The sequence below is a fragment of the Macrobrachium rosenbergii genome, chromosome 11 (assembly GCF_040412425.1).
Source record: "Macrobrachium rosenbergii isolate ZJJX-2024 chromosome 11, ASM4041242v1, whole genome shotgun sequence".
Lineage (NCBI taxonomy): Eukaryota > Metazoa > Arthropoda > Malacostraca > Decapoda > Palaemonidae > Macrobrachium > Macrobrachium rosenbergii.
Genome location: NC_089751.1, coordinates 21,234,905 through 21,251,862, shown reverse-complemented (window position 1 = coordinate 21,251,862; position 16,958 = coordinate 21,234,905). Strand labels below are relative to the sequence as shown.

The window sequence follows — 16,958 nt, the reverse complement described above, 5'->3', positions numbered from 1 at the left end:
GTAAAGTCAGGATGTTTACTGTGTTTTCCTCCTTGGTGTGTTATTCTTATTATTCAGAAGATGAACCCAATTTATATGGAACAAGCCACAGGTGCCATTGACTTGAAATTCAGGCTTCCAAAGAATAAGGTGTTTATCCGAGAGAAGTAACAGAAGGTAATAGGAAAACAGAGGGTAGGTGAGGCTAGAAAGGTCTAGACTTCAGATCCCCAGTCTGGTATGCCCAACTGCCAGAGGCTACGTTCGATTAGGGAAGGTAACTGGCCTGATGACATCTATGTCATTTATGTGTTTTGTGACCAATACTGATTACATCCTTGACATGACCCACGTAGTGTGTTTTTCCACCTGCCTGTAGCCTATTGGGGGTTATGCATTGTAGATAGCCTAATGCCTATTGGTGCAATTCACACGCTTCTGGGTTTTGCTGTTATAAAAACTTTGATTTCCCCTGGGGTATTCCCCTATTTGTTATACACAGGGGGGCTAGGATAAAAAAAAAAAGTGATTTGCACCAACAACAGGTTAATTGTTAAGAAATGCATAAAACACATGGTAAATGCTGGGAAAATATTTAGCTCTGGCTTTCCTACCCTGTTAGCCTACCCAGCCTTATGCTATTTCTAGCCTATGGTAGACTGTTGTGACCTAATGACGTATTGATAGCCTGAGCTGTTTCCTGGAGCTGCTGAATAAATGGAGCTAGGGTAACCTCTTGCCTTATTCATAGGCTATGGCTGAGGCTAGGTCACCTGGCCTGTTTTATTAACAGGCTGGCCTACAGCTTTCACTAGGTCACCTAGGGTTTATGGACTAAATGCACCATTGCCTCATTGCACCAACACTAGTCTGAGTGCACCATGTATCATGGTCCGACTGCACCGAGTATCTGGTCCGTCACAATGCACCACTTCCTAATTAAAGTGCATCTTTCCTTGTGGTCCCATTGTGCTAATTTAATTCACATAACTCTTGATCTTTGGGGAACTATATAGGTATCTAAATTCACTTTGCAGGATTATTTTCTTTGATAAAGTGAATCATTTTAAAAAGAAGATTAAAACTAACCAATTGAAATGCATTATTCCTTATGGTCCCAATGCACCAACTTAATTCACTTGACACCTGTTCTTTGGGTAACTATATGGGTGACTCTATATTCACTTTGCAGGATTATTTTTTTTGATAAAGTGAATCATTTCAAAAAGTCTGAATAAAAATAGAATATTACAACACCAATAAACACACTATGCTATGACGGAGAAGTTGAAAACTTTACTAGGCTACCTTGCCAAGTAGCTACCTCTTAACTTAAACTACAAGCTTAACTGTTTCTGAATAAAAATAGTATATTACAAAACCAACAAGACACTTTAAGACTTCTGCCAGAAAAATTCATATCCTAGAGACTTAGCTGGAGTAAATAAAATAAAATATTGATATCAAACATGATAAAAAGGAAGAATGATATAAAAGCTTTAGTAAAGAAATAAGACTCTATTCTTTAAATTACTTAATAACTACTTTTAACAAGCCAACTTTGAGATTTAACCAGTTTCTATTAAGAATGACAAAAATTTTATGATACCAGAATCAACCAGACAACAAGTGAATTTTTATGCAGTGTGGTACATTCAGACTATTTACAAAATGGTGCATTCAGACTGTGTGTCCTCACCTAGCCCACTGCCTCAGCCTAAAAAACAAAACTCACACAATATCAAGATATGACTACAGCAGCCTAGGCCAGGCGTCACATACAAAATTTACAAGACAAGTCGTATCTTCGGGTAGGCTAACTCTGGACCAAGCAATACATAGTCACTTAGAAATGTAGCAGATGCAGAGTAGGGAGACAGGGATAGGATTGAGAAATCCAACCATGAAAATGGGCTAAACCTAGCCTCTCCTAGAATGCCATGTGCTGACCTAACCCAACCTTACCATCCTAACCTGACCTGGGGCGCCTTACCCTTACCTGACCAGGGGGGCCTGGGCCCCAAGTAACACTGAATATAGGAAACAGGTTGGCGGGACTAAGTTTCCTTTTGGCACTAGCTGCGACCTAGCCAATCAGTCTTAAACTACCCTTTCCAAGTGTTGTGCCCTGATCTTACCAGAACTTACCTTCTGGTAATTCTAAGTATTAGCTCCGCGCCTGTTTTTACCTTGGAAACTGGTTTTTCTACACTTTTAGGACTTCTGATACTGGCGGTGCATTTGTTTGTTGTCAGCCAAATGGAATGTCCCTTTGCAGTGTTTAGTACTGGCCCGGGGGCCAACCGTTAACAAGTTATTGCACTTGCCGGATGGGATATGAACCGTTCGAAATAGACATACCCGTGCTCTGTCTTGTGAAGATTGTGTATGGAAACCCCTTGTTGGGTGGACTTCAGGGGTTAATTACAGGTTAATTACATTTGTGCAACAAAAATTGAAGGTAAATCCATAATTAGCAACCAAAAAACAGTAGAAAAAGTCAAGTTAGAAGGAAATTGCCACCGCGGAGCTACAACCTAGATCTAGCTTACCTTCCTAACTCGACTTTGGGTAGGCTTACTGTGCCCTGACCTGACCTGCGGGCTTCACCACACCCCCACCAAGTAACACAACACTGGGCACATGGACGGGCCTATGCTACACCTCTGGGAGAGGATGCAGAGAGGAGGCACTTGACACCATTCAAGACAACTGGCAGCTTGAAAAAGTTACTTTCCCTGGAAAAATCGTCAGTCCCTTAAATTGACGAAAATTAACCTGGGAAGTCACTTTTCGGATGCTTATTCTACGGAAGTTTTCGCTGGGAGGTGAAATTACCAACGCCTACCCCTGTCTCCCAGCTCTGCATACTATACTATCCTAGATCTAGCTTTAGGCAAAGCAATACAAAATCACTTAAAAAATATAACCTAGCCTCTTTTCAAATAACGCAATGGGTAGTCTACGCCAGACTGGGTTAGGCTATTAAGAATCCCTGTCATGGGGGCAACCTGGGTTACTAAAATATCAAATCAGGCTAGCCAGAATATTATATATATGCGTGTATTTATATATATATATATATATATATATATATATATATATATATATATATATATATATATATATAAAATGGATACGTACACATTTCACACTATGCACGTCACTAATGGTCGACAACCAGATGACACTCATGAATCCGGACTGAAAGTTTTGTTTTGCTCATGACTTGGGTTGTGTTTGTTGTGATCATCTTTATTGGAAAATGCTGTCAGACTCGGGAGCGTTTCTTCTGCATCACAGAGTGATCAATCAAATTATTTTGTTGTCCACTAGCTCGTAGGTTTATGCTTAATAAGAATTGCTTCCAATTAAACCTTTAGTTTCTTACTAAAGGCTCAAATGATTTTGTTTTTTACTTCCTCGAACGTGTATTCTCTAAGAATTGCATCTCTCATAAAACCTTCAGTTTTTGCTAAATCCTTTCAGTAGTAGTGTAATTACTATCTCTATATACCCTCTAAATTTTAAAGTTAATGAAAGTATAGGTAACTTTTGCAGATGAAGCTAATGGAAGGATATTTTTTTGTAATACGCTATTCACAGGCCTCAAATTTTTGATACGAGATATAAATCTTATATTCCATTCCACGACTTCTAATAGCAATGTTTTTAATTTTGCTGGTGGATCAGCTGAGATGCTGCAGAGACTAGGATACATGCATGATAGTGTGGAAGTTGCTGCACAAAAAGAAAAAAAAAACACCGTGGAACGAAATTTTTTGAATTTAAATGCATATCATGTGAGGAAGATGATGTGTTTGGGTCTTTAGTTGCCATAAGCCGTTATCTACAATCAGGCCCTGATGCAAAGAAGCAAATTTTGTAATTCAAGACTTTTGTTGAAGCTGGGCCTGTTGCGTCATTCTGAATTATGATTCAGAAATTCGGAGGGCTAATCTTTATCACCGTCATCATCGCCTCTAACGGAGAGCGCGCGCAATGGGCCCGTGTGAAATTCCACCACTCATGTCTTTCGTTTGCTTTATTTTTTACAAATTTCATTTCATCTGCAGCCCCCGTTTTTTCCTCACACTTCTCATCCAAGTAAGTCAGGGTCTTCCAACTAGTCTGTTACCCACAGGAGCCTAGCTGACACTGTCATATACTGTGCTATTCTTCCAGGGATTTTTTCGAAGGACATGTCCCAAGCCATACAACCTCCCTTTCTTCATCATTTCATGAAAACGTGGAACTTCGTAATTTCCCTTATGTTATAATATATAACTTTATTCTGTCGTGTGACTCCTAACATTCTTCTTCAAGCTTTATTCTCAAACTGACAGAATATTTTAGATAGAGTTTCAGTGGCATACCATGACTCATGTCCGTATATCTATACTCGTACTAGGCTCACGTATAATCTTACTTTCGTATGAAGTTTCAGTCTGCTTGATTTCCAAATGTTATTCAACCTGCATTTTGTTTTATTTGCTTATTTCAGTCTTTCACAAAATTTTAGCTGAGTGGAACATTTACTGAATATCATAGTTCTTAGTTATTATGAAGATTCAACCTCATTAATCCTTTCTTCATAATATACTGTTAATTCGCCCACTTGTGTATATTCTGCCCTCATTACTTGTGTTATCCTTAGATTAATTTTGAGTTCCAACTCGTTAGGTGTATAGTTCATTCGTTAAGCAAGCTTCATAAATCTTGTGGCGTCTTGCTGATCAAAACAGCATCTTCTGCTTAATCTAAGTTTGTCAAGTTTCCAGTCTCCGACCACATTATTATTCATCAAAAAATCTGTGAGAAGGGCGTACAGTGAAGTTAGATAACATTCCTTTATGGCATCCCGCTATTTACTGCAGTTTCATTTGACAAGACCCTGTCAACATTACCTTTGCAACTACTTCTTTCCTGGATAATTTCAATTAGCTTTATATATGTAACCGAAATGCCATAGCGACAAAATTGAAGAGAAATGAAAAGTTGAAAAATGATATTATGACCAAGTTACAGTACTCTGTGACTGAAAAATAGCCAAGGTAAAAAATGTTGTTGGAAAATGATGAACGCCTCAAACAGAATAAAATTGGAAGAAATAGATTATAACAATTTTAACTAGATTTCGACAATATACAGTACATTCTGAAGAAGAGCACTGCCATAATGCTGTTGCACTTTAATGTTTATAGCCTAGTAAGTGCAGCACACGACTTGTTAATCATAAACTTTAATAAAAACGTTTTGTGCGTTGAAATAATAATAATAATAATAATAATATAATAATAATAATAATAATAATAATAATAATAATATTAAAAGGTAATTGATGTGATAGCAAACTACTAGAAATACGGAGGAGTCAAATGAATATCTTTTGAACCGTTTCATCCCGATGGACCGAGGTTTTGACGACGCATTTTGTTGGCTGTAAGGAACTCTTAAATGTGGTGTTTTTTCTCTCCTCTTCTTAGCTTCTCTCTCTCTAGCCAATCTGCGAACCACGCCAGTGGACTAGCAACCAGATATATAATTCGGTTCTTGGTCAACAAATACAGGATTACAGGGAACACACCCATATCGTCCCTCTTTGTCCGGTTCGAGAATCGAAGGCTGGTCCCTAATTTTTTGTGAATAAAATTTGGCCTTAAAGTTAGCCTGTGACCTTGAAACAAAGATCAAGGCAAGTTTTTTTTTCTCGAAAAATAATTACCAACTTCATTGGTACAGTACATACCTACTAAGTTATTTTAAAATCGGATAGAAATGTTGACCTTTAGATTTATATGCGATCTTGAAACGTCAAAACGTTTTGGGAACTACCCACCAACCTTCATGTTGCCTACTCATTAAATTGTATCAAAACAAAAAAAACAAAAAACAAAAAATTGTGACCATTATTGACAGATCTTAAAAAATATGTCATTCTCAAAAATACGTTAAGCTGTACAGTAAGTTTGGCTTCAGTTATCGAAGCTCTGATTCATCACAAGATATTCACTACAAGAAGGAAAAAAATGTGGAAAGAATTGGTGTTTTGGTACAGATATCGGTACAGAGAAAATGAGATTACAAGAGCAAATAAAAAGAAGGAAAAAAAACCTATAGAACGGTACACAGACAATGAAATTACAACAGCAAAAAAGACGATAGAAAACAAGAACTATTAAAGGATTAAAAAAAGGGCAAGGAAGAGAAAAGATAAAAAGAACTTAAATTGAATCAACAGGGTAGGAAAGAAGATAAAATGAAGATTGCGGAAAAGGGAGGTGAAACGGTAGATAAGTGGAAGAATGAGAATATTAATTTTGCTAGGTTTGAGGTTTGGGGGCTGGTCATCATTTACAGACAAGGCAAAATATTTAATTATTCTATATATTTAATTATTCGATATTAACGACGTTTTCTATCATTTCTTCTCCAGAGTGCATAATTAACACTGTAAAAATAGAGAAAGAAAGTATTGAGTGAACTACGTCAGTATGACTAAGAAAGATTGGCTTTTGAAAATGGCTTGAACACAGTGCCTTTGCTAGTAAGGACGGAAATCCGTACCCCTCAAACACATCCTGTGTCGGCATGACTAACACAGTTGTAGTTTAAGCATCCGCGCACGTCCTTCCATAACTTATTTGGCAAGTCAGGAATTCTGCGCTGAACCGGGAGGTTATTAACCCGTCGACGAACCCAAGAACTATACAAATGAATCCTGGTTAGATACGACCCTCCATCTCTAGGTATATGCTGTGGACCTTGGACCCAAGGTCCAGGTCCACTTAAGTCGTCGGACGATCGGGCCCCATGTTTTCGAATGATCGTTAAGGAAATATGCGATAAGAGAATGCGAAGGAGAACAGCTTATCAGGCAAAATTCACAGTTATCTTTTTATTTTGAACACAGTGAAGTCAAGATGATGATGTAACGACGTTCTTAACGAAGTCACGAGGTACGAAGGTGTCCAGCCTAATTTTAAGTTATGCATGATCCCTTTCACCAAGAAAAGCAGAACCAGAGATTTATGCTGTTTTTGGAAATACGTCTTCGCCACAACTATAAGTATAGTATTTTATATTAGCATTGCTCAGGCATGTGTATGACAGCTGAGTGGTTAAAACCACTCACTCTCTCTCTCTCTCTATAAAATCTTAGTTGCATAACTTGATGATGAATAGAGGTCAGAGGGGGTCACGAGTTGCGGAAACTGCTCTTCCAATGAGTCTGCGGTTGTTTATGCCGAGAGATTTTTATATTTATATTAATTTTGTGGGCTTTGGAAAGTAAGCCAGGAATCGATCTTAACAGAACAGTGTCGAACTTAGAAACTTGAAAAAACCACAAATTGGAGAAGAGATACGTTTAAGAAATCCGCACACATTTTCGGAGCGTCATGCGCCCTCCTCAGTGTGTAGACACAAAAACTCGTGTAGGCCTACGTGGTTTTAGTGTCTCCACACTGAAGAGGGAGCATGACGCTCCGAAACTGCATGTAGATTTCTAAAATATATACGTATATTTTTTCCGGTGAATCTATCTATCTGATGAACAGTAGTAGAAGTAGAATGGCCGAGACTTCCATTTACATCGATCCCTCTTTTGAAGTAAGGTGGTAGATGAGAATTCTTATAGGTAATTACTCATCTTTTTCATTATGACACTCCATCTGTGATGGCTAAGACGGCAGCGATGCTATGTCGCCAATTCGAGAATAAGCAGACAATCTTTGACGCTAAAATGAAAAAAGAGAGAAAATAATACTTGCGAAATATTTATAGGCAAACAAAAAGCTCATCCCTTTAAGTATCATTACGGACTGCCTGAATGAACAAAGTCCATGCTGGCACACAAAGCTGGTTTATCTAACAAAAGGTTTGAAAGACTATTCATTCCGGATATTTGTCAATACCACGTCTCTCTCTCTCTCTCTCTCTCTCTCTCTCTCTCTCTCTCTCTCTCTCTCTCTCTCTCTCTCATTAATGTTTTTGTCATCTGGAATGAGCGAACGTTCATGTGGAACAAGCATGTGCATGCTAAACTCCTGCTGAAAATAATGCATATTTGTAAACAGATGAAACGGTAAGAGAATGAGAGACTTCCCTTACAGGCCAGTGCAGCAACATGGCACTGCAACAAAATAGGGATGATGATATTTTTGCGACAGGCAAAGTATATTAGTAGAAGCAAGGTCCAGAGAAATATTCCCTGTTGAGAGATGGGTTGTCGAAGCTGTCCAGACACGAACCCCTCTTGCCCAGGTCTAAATCATTATTACCATTGTTGGGAAGAAAATAGGATAAAGTTAAGGTGACCAATGTTGTATAAAATAAATGAAAAAGATCCCGGGAAAAAAAAAGTATACCTTAGTTTAACCAGACCACTGAGCTGATTGACAGCTCTCCTAGGGCTGGCCCGAAGAATTAGACTTATTTTACGTGGCTAAGAACCAATTGGTTGCCTAGCAACGGGACCTACAGCTTATTGTGGAATCCGAACCACATTATACCGAGAAATGAGGCTGGTGACATCCAGACAGGAGAAAAGTATTCCAATAATTGTCTAATGAAGGAATTGAAACTTTTCGCAATAATTATATTTTCGTAGATATACGTAGCCTTACAAGTAATACTATATCTGGTTTTCTGACAGTATTTGATAATATATTTTTAAATTCTATGGAAATGGATCTTTGATGTCAAAAAGAACATTAATGCATGTATAATATACATAATCATAAAATAGCGTCACCTATGACAGATAATCTTGGAGAGAGAGAAAGGTACGAAATCGGTAACCAGTAAAGTATTGATACAACTTTAAACTGCCATACATGTTTATATTTTTTTGCAGAGTGTTTTTCATGTACAAATATGTACCCATTGATTGGTTTGTACGGTTTTTATTCATTTGATATTCACCAATTTTCCTTTCACTTTTTTTTCGTTGTCACATGTGGGCGTTCTGTTCCAGGATAGCCTGGTTTGTGAGCTAATGACATTTCAGGCTTCTTCCATGAGACTATTTCCTGTATTAGAATAATACTAATGGGTCGTAACGTGGCCCGAAAAACTAAGAGGTGGGCCTGCCCCCGATTGAGTATTTCTAAATCCTCTATATGCTCTGCCTTACTTTCTCGACACCGATTCCTTCTTAAACTTATCTTGGAAGAACTTGTCACTCGTTACTTGGTAAGACACTCATGACGCTTCTCTTCTGTTATGGCAGAACGTCTCCTAGCCGGTAATGACGTTACAGATAACCTATGGAGCTCTATATGTTACTACCATACCCGAAAAGAAAAATACTCGGTAATATTTGTATATACAAAGTATTGGCTCATCTCTTGAACTTCGAATGCACGTTTACTTTGACGTTTAATCGTAATGTCAAGGTCAGCTGGTACACTCCGTCCATACTGCAATACTGCAGCGCCATCATCGCTTATCATCAGTTGTGGATATTCATCCTTGAATAATGAAAATAAAAAAAAAGACAATCAGCAGACATAACATCCTCCCACGAGAGGGATGATAACATTCAAGTCCAACAGTAGCCAGAACAGAACAAAGGGGTTATAGTTTTTTTACTCTTTCCGATATTTTCAGCTGAAGATTTAAAGAAAGAAAGAAAGGGAACCATTGCAAAATGATTTCACAGTAAAAATAAACTGTTTTTCCCTAACAAATCCTTAACAGTGCTTATGGTTTCCATAAAAGTTTGGCGGTATTAAGTACATTTTTCAAGGCCAATGAAACATTAGCGACCACGACTAAGGGCTTCGATATCATGTGGCGCCAGCTGCGCAGATGATTGGCGCTTTGTGATAATATTCTCGTACGAGTAGAATTTAGACTGACACAACCGTGCATAAATTTTGAAAGACACGAGATTTCGTTATTATTGAAATTAAAGTATAAACTGACATCTCTAAAAATTGAAAATCAAAAGACTTTTCCTTGGTATACCTTAATTATCAAAATGTTGACAAACTCCTGGCTTTTTTTTTTCTTTATTTACGTATGCTCTGTTCTGTGGCGAAGTGTACTACCCATTAATCATTATACACCATAAAGCGTTATCAGATGCTTTTCTTCATACATTAACGAACGTGCATAGAGGTGTGTGGATATGTATATTTAGTCATAAATAAACTGCAGTTTCGCACAACGTATGCATAGATACGCATATATACACAAAGTTAAGTGTTGAGATTGGTTATTACTTGGATAAAAGACCATAAGGAAGGCCAGGCGTCGTCGGTACGTACACCCCTTCTGTATGTATGTATTATATATATGTATATATACATATACATACTGTATATATTTATATACATATATATATAAATATATCTATATATGTATATATATCTATCTATCTATCTATCTATCTATCTATCTATCTATCTATCAGTATATGTATATATATATGTATATATATATATATATATATATATATATATATATATATATATATATATATATAAAGAGCTGTAAGACAAGTGACAGTGAGGTCGGAAAATGCCCCATAAATAATTCAAAGGAAAACAGAAGGCCGTTACATTCCGGGTAGTAGCTCCATCACTGGTCAATTTGTTTTGTAACCTGGAATTAAAGCGTAAGCTTTCGTTTGTTTCTGGCCCGCTTCGATCGTTATATTTGCAAGGGAAGTAATAAACATAAATAAAAGAACTAGCATATAAAGAAGCTCTATGAACTGAATGATTAGGAAATTTATTACAATGAACAAATAACTTGTAAATTTCTAGTCGGGTCCATTCATTCATTAGGTGTTATCGAAAAAATAAAAGTAACTGGTCTATTTTCAAGTGAAGTGCACTTCACGCTATTAATTACGCATGTAATTAATTTAAAGGAAGCTTCATCATGAAATATTGTTTCTCCTCTAAGTTCGACTGCTAAATTCCTTTAACTAGTACAGCTTTGCGGTGATGTAATATTTCATCCAATATCTAAAGGCGATATCTACCAACCTAAATTCATGGTCGTTATTCGACATCTCTCTCCCCAGTTCTTTCTAAATTGTGTACGCAGTTCTCAACGTTAGAATTTAAACAGTCTGTCCCCAATTATATTAATTCGAGCACTTTGGTCCGGTATTTTTTTATGAGCAAGAGAAAGAACGCTTCAGCTAATTCGCAACAACCCGTATCATTATTACCGAACGACTAAATTCACAGCTTCAAAGCTAACATTTTCAGATGCATATTGAATTCATAGCATCAATTATTCATTTTCTTTTCGAGGTGCCGGAATATGACTAATAACGAAAATTAAAGATAGTTTTTTCTCAAATTACTCACAGAAATTAAAGCAAAAATGTTATTCAGTTGTTGTCCCGAACTTTGAAAATCTATATTCTATAGTATTTAAATAATTAAAACACGAATATATCACCGTTTATCTATAACATGTAATAGATGGAGTTGGCAATCAGTACTCTAATGTAAATGCGGTTGTTTGACTTTCAGTACAAGCGACAACCTGTCACACCATATTGTTTATTGCCGGGAAATATTAAATACATAATGAATAGGTTGAATAGAAGCAGGAGAAAACAAAGATGAGATGCGTATTTCTTTCAGGCATAACATCGCCATAAGAAATAAGTTAGTTAGCAACAGAACGGTGGAAGAGACTATAAATGGTGGCCTTTGGTGCATCCTTTGCTAGGACTGCAAGCATTGCTTTGTGGGAGAAAGTCAGATGAGAGAAACAGGAGAGCGAGTGGGTTATGTAAGACTTACAGAGGAGCAGCAAAGCAATGCGTAGGTTACAGGATAAGAATTAAGCAAAGCAGTCCTGGTTTACACGAGTAAATGGAGGAAAATATTTGACAATACATTCATCACTGTTATAGGCTCAGCTAAGGAAAGTCCGCTCGTGAGTGAATAGATAAGCGAAGCAACAAACATGAAGAATGATCAGATATCCGTGCCAGACTGCGCACTTCCACCTCCCCTTTCTCCACACAGGCGTCTGTGCCGGCGACAATTGACAAAAAGCAAACCCACAGAGACGCCTGTCTGTGACGTTGCAGATGCACCAAAAAGCCCTGCCCCCCTCCCAAGCCGCCGAATGAAGAAGGTTTGGGTCATGTTACGAATGACATGCGCTGACTCTTTGCGCCCCGATGATTTCCCATTGCCACGACCCTACACTATCGTATGACCTCTCTAATCAACTTAAATATCGTGTAATTCAGGTCCTAAATTATAATGACATACCTTTTCATTAGGGGTTACTGTCGACCTTACAATGTGACTTTTTATATAAAAAATTCTCCCAGATTTTAGCTTAAAGAAACATGTCATTGCAAACGAAAGCCATTTCTTTTATGAAAACATTACGAGACAATATGTATTATTGAGTATTTTATACATGTGTAGACACATGCAGTCAGAAACAATTGGAGAGACGTTATCATAATATAAAATTGACGATTATTCTTTTTCCCGACGCCGGTTTGGCGTGTATAGGCTATTCCTTCTTCCCGACCGGTATCTGAATTTTGTAGCTATTTCTTTTCTTGTCGTTATAAGAAATAGGACCAATCTTTAACTGTCTTTTAAGTTATAACTGAGCTCTATTTCCCCAGAGTTCATCCGGTATACTGCCATACTTTAATTATATGTTGCAATATTGTTAACACTCTGAAGTCTTCGCTTTCATTACTCAGGAGTTATATGTGGAGACTATCCTTTACCCAAAATCTGAATATTTAGAATAAAGGGAAAAATACATTTTGTAATAAGATGCATCCTCAGGTAAAGCCTGTTTTTACTGGTTTGCTACCTTTTATTGAATAATTCTAAAATAATACACCTGACCTCTCCTTCCACATTTTGGCTCGTCCTAAGTTCTTAATTACTGCAAACTAATTGCTTTCTCAGCTACCGTAATCTTCCCAAAATTAGTTGCTATGCGCACCAGTCTGTCATTCTTATTACTGTAAAACTGTCGAATGGTCTTCCTAGTGTCTTCTCTCGTTTTTTTTTTTTTTTTTTTACATGTGGTCATAATGATATGTTGAAACTTGCTACGCAAATACTTACCATTTAGGCTTGTCCATTAAGTATAATTAATGAATAACGTATGTCCCTATCCAGGTGGGAAGGCTATGTAACACAGGGTTACTCTCAAATCTCCTGTATTTGTGAGTTATGCGGAGGGAAAGCTTAACAAAACCATGCTTTATCTCTTATCAAACAAAAATGTGATTTTGCCTTTTCTCTTTTGACTACTGTATCTGATAATCTCACATTACTATATCTGATAATCTCACAAACAAACAGGTGAAATACTCATTGGTTGGTAATTGTTTAAGTTTTAAAAACTAAGTAGTTATCATGAATCAGAGTTGGAGGCTTACCAATAGGTGAAGAATGAAAATAATAGAGTCCTTTAGAAGATGTAAGACTCATTGTAGTGAGACATGATGCGAAGATGAGAAAAAAATGGAATTTTATGAGCGTCTTTTAGCTTCAAGGTTCATAATCTATTATAGCTTACCAAGTAACGATATATCGCATGGATAGATAAACAGGATAATAAGAAAACAGCCATGAAAGGTTCTGTACAAAAAATCGACGCAGTAATAGGAAAAAAACATTTTATCGATACTCTCAATTTGCCAGAGTGAATGATAATAGATTAACAGTCGTGAAAATCTTGCATTAGGAAAGGCCTTGATAAATTCCAAGTATTGCAGTTACATTAGGCAGAATAAAATCGGGGGCCATAGGTCGAATGGGAAGCACAGGGAATCTAAGGAAAGTGAGTAAAAGGAGGAGATAGGACAGCAACAGAATTGCCTCTTTTAGCAGGCTATGGTATGATGGCCGAAGCTATGGGAGGCAAGGTTTGCAGTAACAATACGTAACTTTCTCACAAGCACATTTGCCAATCTACCACAGAGCCTGTTATTGATGGCGAGTTGATTATCACCACAAAGAGAACATAGTGTATCGGAAAATTCAGCTCATTAGAAGACCCGTAGTGTGTATATAAGAGCACCGGGTGATATTTCATACTACTGGAAAGTTTTGACCGCGCGAATCCATGGTCTAAAGCGATAAGATTAGCCAAGTGATGGCGTTGTCCGTCTGCCGATAACGAACTACATCGAAATAAGGTAAATATGCAAACGTTTGAATCTGAATAAAGTGATCACTGTCTGACTTATGGTGTAGCGTCGTTATACAAGAGCGGTAATCACTGGCTTAGTGGTTAAAACTTACGGATTTTCATCAAAAAAGCAAAAGAAGAGGTTACCCCGCAGTAGTTTATTTCTAGAATATACAACATATGAGAAAATGAATGAATCATTTCCCTGACTTAATTTCGCTAAAGAAAATGACGCTTGTCTCAAATCAGAATTTCAACAAATCGAGATATGTCAGCCGTTTTCGTAAGCATATGCAATTTAATCTTAGGAATGAGAGATTCCTAAGATTAAATTGCATATCATATCTTCAGTTTTAAATGTGGTGCAAGCTTTAAAGTCAAGAGATAAGTATTTTTGTAACTAGTGTAAGATCGGAACCTAAAATAAAAGTCACATCTTTGGGTTTGTTTAAGATACTCTGGCATCCTTTATATGGAGCAAATGCAAAATAAGAAGCCACTCCCTCCCCCCCTTTATTAGCGAAGAGAATATGGACGTCAGTGTTTGTGGGTAGAGTAGAAAAGGACTGGCACACATTCCCATTTCACTTTTATACATATACTTACGTAAATAAGGATGCTGGAATGTAATAATCGTGGACTTTGGCAATGTTAAGAATATATATATATATATATATATATATATATATATATATATATATATATATATATATATATATATATATATATATATATACTCTACTTATTTCACCTGTTTGCACTTCATGTTAATGCTCTCTCTCTCTCTCTCTCTCTCTCTCTCTCTGTCTCTCTCTGTCTCTCTCTCTCTCTCTCTCTCTCTCTCTCTCTCTCTATATATATATATATATATATATATATATATATATATATATATATATATATATATATGTATATTTGTGTGTGTGTGAGAATATAGACTACAAAATATGTGTATCCAGCATGTAAGGGACAGTTAAGGATAGGTAGTGAGGAGAGAGAGAGAGAGAGAGAAATAACATGAAGTCCAAACAGGTGAAATAAGTAGTGTGCGTGTGTGTGTATGTGTAAATAGGACGATTGGGCATCTTTATGGCGGAGTAGAGACACCTGCTCTTCTTTTTGAGAGGGGTCGTGAATAGGGGGGGCGAACGGTAACTGCTGTTCCCTTACCACTTGTGAGAAGTGAAGTGGATCCTTCTCTCTATGATTTTTCAGGTTGTTGCCATCGGAAAAATAATATGCTTCTGTGGTGGTTGTTTTCTCGCGAGAGTAATCAGCACTTTAATTGATCTGATGTTTTATTAATTCTGCTTTATTTTATTCACTCACAGGATCAGTCATTTTAAATGGAAAGTAGAAAACACTTATTTTAATGCAAATTGATAGGGCAATATGCGAACAAGATTATAAAAGCAACGAACGCTCAAGTTCCTGCTGAATAAAATAATCGAGGTTTTACGTAAGCATACACGCCACAGTAACAATGGTAACTACACAGAAACCACTAACAGCAGAAAGTTGGATATAAAAACGTTCTTATATTAGCTTTCACTTGCACAGATGTGCCACAACACTGACTAGCGTCGTTTCTTCCTTGTAGAGGACCGTATCACCACAGCTAGATTACACGTCCATGTCCACCAAGAGGCGCAGATTATCTCTGTGCATACAGATGTTTACAAATAAAGAAAGGCCCGTTTACTTCGATAGACCATTCTGAAAGGTTTTTGATTCACAGCCTGTTCACAAGGTATTTCATGATAAACGCGACCACTCTGATGTTCCAGTTATTTCCACTACTTTCTGGTGTGCCGCTCGGCCACTATACATCGTTCGGCCACAATTTCAGTTCTGTGAGATTAAGTAAATTGAACCATTTAACGTTGTCCGGTGGACTCCTTACCAAGGACATGTTATGGCCGTTACCATTTAAACTCCCAGTATGTAAATTCAACTGTCCCACACTCTCTCACGGGAAACGTTAACTCAGGGAGAAGCATGTAATGCGTATCCTATCGCATTCTTTGGCAAATATTGCAAAAACAAATATTGAAAGTATTTTTACCCATGCGGACTGCTCACCGATTAAGTGGCCATATCTAGAGAGGGCTGCTATTTTTCAACAGCAATAATAATGGATGGCGACCCGGAAATACTAAAGCTGAAAATATATAAAAAAAAAAAACATGTTAAATGAGATATCTCATGTGTCACCATTCAAGGACATTATGTATGCGAGCTGGGTTTATATTCCTCTCCAACTTCTCCGTGACGTTTCTGTAATATCATATTTCAGATATTTATACAAAGCCAGAATAAGTGTTCATATATCTGCACAATTTCGTCTCTCAACCCTTTCATTATTTTTCCAATTATCTTAATATAAAAAATGTAAAGAAAGTCAACTCGGCCGTTATGTACGTACGCATGTATGCACATTGCAACAGGGAAAGAGAGAGAGAACAAATGTTATGCCGTTATCGAATACGCCACATCTTGTTTGGAGTATCGTTACCTAGAGCTCGTGTCAATTTCCATGTTATCTAGAGCGACAATTCGTATTTTCTGTCAATGGCTAAGAAGTAGATGTACTAACAGTACGTGGTTTATCGCAGTTGTCACTATTAGTCCAGATTTGTTAGATTTGCATCTCTTTACCAGCCAGTGATGTAAAACAAAAGTCTCTCTCTCTCTCTCTCTCTCTCTCTCTCTCTCTCTCTCTCTCTCTCTCTCTCTCTCTCTTAGAACACAACCTGAAAATATACACACAAAAAATTTTCAAATTTGGTACGAGTGAGGTTACATGGATATCCGCGTACTTTACT

General features: G+C 37.2%; 1 protein-coding gene across 1 annotated transcript in view; it reads right to left on the bottom strand.

Moving 5' to 3' along the window:
• The window catches only part of Sptz (Spastizin), a 43,487-nt gene extending 27,512 nt beyond the window's left edge, over positions 1 to 15,975 (bottom strand). The window contains 1 exon segment of the mRNA XM_067111302.1: positions 15,304 to 15,975. The gene's annotated coding sequence lies outside the window, so the exon portion shown is untranslated.
• Positions 15,976 to 16,958: the final 983 nt, after the last annotated feature.